Source organism: Leptonychotes weddellii, chromosome 11, assembly GCF_054177405.1.
Source record: "Leptonychotes weddellii isolate Sample4059 chromosome 11, ASM5417740v2, whole genome shotgun sequence".
NCBI classification, from domain to species: Eukaryota; Metazoa; Chordata; class Mammalia; order Carnivora; family Phocidae; genus Leptonychotes; species Leptonychotes weddellii.
This window is the reverse complement of record NC_138379.1, coordinates 13,749,831-13,752,300: the sequence shown is the minus strand read 5'-3', so window position 1 is coordinate 13,752,300 and position 2,470 is coordinate 13,749,831.

Genomic DNA, 2,470 nt, shown 5'->3' with positions numbered 1-2,470 from the left:
TAACTTTCTTAAAGATCCATCTTGGCTGTATGCTTGGAAGAGACCCCACAGATCTTGAGCCCCCTTGGCTTTCCCCTGAACTGGGCAGAACTAAAAGCTCACCTCTCAAGGCATCCCTGCACCAAAGGGAAAGTTGGCAGGGTTATCGGGGCCTCCAGTGAAGAGGAAGAGGGAAATGGGAAGGCATAAGCCCCTAAAGCCACCCATATTTGTAGCAGGGCCCTCCTTCTCACTTGGATGGTGATTGCCTGGCACTGTGCTCCATCCTTCCATCACAGTGATCACTGCTAAGGTTCACAGCGAGTGGAAAACATCGAGATGAAGCCCATCTTCTGCTGCACGAAATTGACATGATCCAATGGGTTTATCATTTCCATGACCACAGTGACCCAAATGACCCCCTCTTCCATTTCCAACCCTGAAGAGGCCCCATTTAACCTTAAGTCCAGAGAAGTATTTTTACAGGGCACTGTCGTATTGACAAGGCAACAGCACTCCCTTTTACTGGGACTGCGGTCACCACCCAAAGGTGCTAAATCTCCTAGAAGAAAACTTACCTTCTCTTTCTGTCCCTTGAATAGGTAAATCTTACCGTGTTGGCATGGAAATACCCTAGGAGGTAATTAGACATTACTTCTCAAGGACAAATACAAATCTTAAATGTCCTCTCCACAAATGTTAGTAAAAAGCTGTAGCCATCTGGGGCGCCTGGGTGGCTCAGTCGGTTAAGCCTCCGACTCTTGATTTCGGGTCAGGTCATGATATCAGGGCGTGAGACTGAGCCCCGTGTCCGGCTCCTCGCTGGGTGTGGAGCCTGCTTCAGATTCTCTCTCTCCCTCTCTCTCTGCACCTCCCCTCCATCAAAAAAAAAAAAAAAGCTTTAGCCATCTGAGCAGGTGAACTCATACTGCAACTGACAAACAAAATTTGGATCCAACTGCTCTTTTGTAAATTTGCGAGTTCTGCATTATTGTACCCATCTCAGGGCTAAAAGTTCAAAACAAAAGCTGTAAGGTCTCTGTTTTGTGTCTGTCTGTATGTTTGCATGTGTCTATATCTCACATTTACAACATACATGTGCATGTTGTAAGTAAATATATTTTGTCCTTTATTTGCCTCTTTCCCATTCTGAACTAAACAGTTTTACTGAAGGACAAATTTGCTTTCTTTTCCTTTAACAAAAATGTATCTCCCTACTTCATACCATTTCTTAGCCAAAAACACTTCCTACTCATCTTGCATAGTTTCCCTTATTATTTATACATAGGGCATTTCTACATTTCTACACGGGGCTCAGTCTCATGACCCTGAGATCATTAGGGGAGTGCAAGATACATCCATGTGTATGTTGTAAATGTGAAATCTATTTCTACCTCTGTATGGTTTTACCAAAATTAACTTGTAAAGAGCTCTATTCAATTGGCTAAAAAACAAGTGCATTTGTAAATTAAGGATTCTGAAAACTCTCAGAAATATAAGAGAAATTAACCCAACTGTTTTTCAAGTTTTTTTTATTTAATTAGAACAGCTATGCCTTTAGAGTGATCAGCATTTGGGCTCCATGCTGGGCATGGAAACTACTTTAAAAAAAAAAAAAATACATTTAGAGTGATCAGCATTAAATACAATGATTTTATTCTAACTAGGTTTACTAAAGATCAAATACGTTCACGTTATCTCTGTTGCAAAATGTGTCAGCAAGAAAAGTTAGCTTAGGGGGCGCCTGGGTGGCTCAGTTGGTTAAGCAACTGCCTTCAGCTCAGGTCATGATCCTGGAGTCCCGGGATCTAGTCCCACATTGGGCTCCCTGCTCAGTGGGGAGTCTGCTTCTCCCTCTACCCCGCCCTCCCCCCCCACCCGGTCTCGTGCGCTCTCTCTCAAATAAATAAAATCTTAAAAAAAAAAAAAAAAAAGAAAAGTTAGCTTAGGATGATGTCTGACCTTGTCTAGTGTGTACTGAAGTTTTTGTGGGTAGTCTAAACATAATTGTTGGGAGAAAAAGATTTTCAGAGATGTAAGCAGGATATGAGTTTTTAGGTGAACTTTCCAGCAACAGTTATGTATTATGGTATGTTTACTTAAAAATAGTTTCCCAAATCTTTGGTAGCTCTCACCCTTAGGATTTTGCGAAGTTAAATTAAATGATGGGAATTCATTTAATGTCTAGATCATTTCCAAACAAGATAAAATACTGACATGTTAATTATTAATTCCTAAACAAGCTTAAGTTTGCCTGCTTTTGACCCTTTATTATAGAGGAACTGAAGGTACTGGGGTCTGTTAGTAAAGATGTCTTGTGCCACATTGAAAACTTGTGTCACGGGAAAATGTGGGTTTCTAGAAATTTTGAAATGTAGCCACAAAATTGCCAATCTAAAGGACACTAGTGCAACAGTTCATAATTGCTTACTTCTTAGTTTTCACTGAAAATTAGGGCTCCTAAGGGTGAAGAATTCTAATTAATATTTGT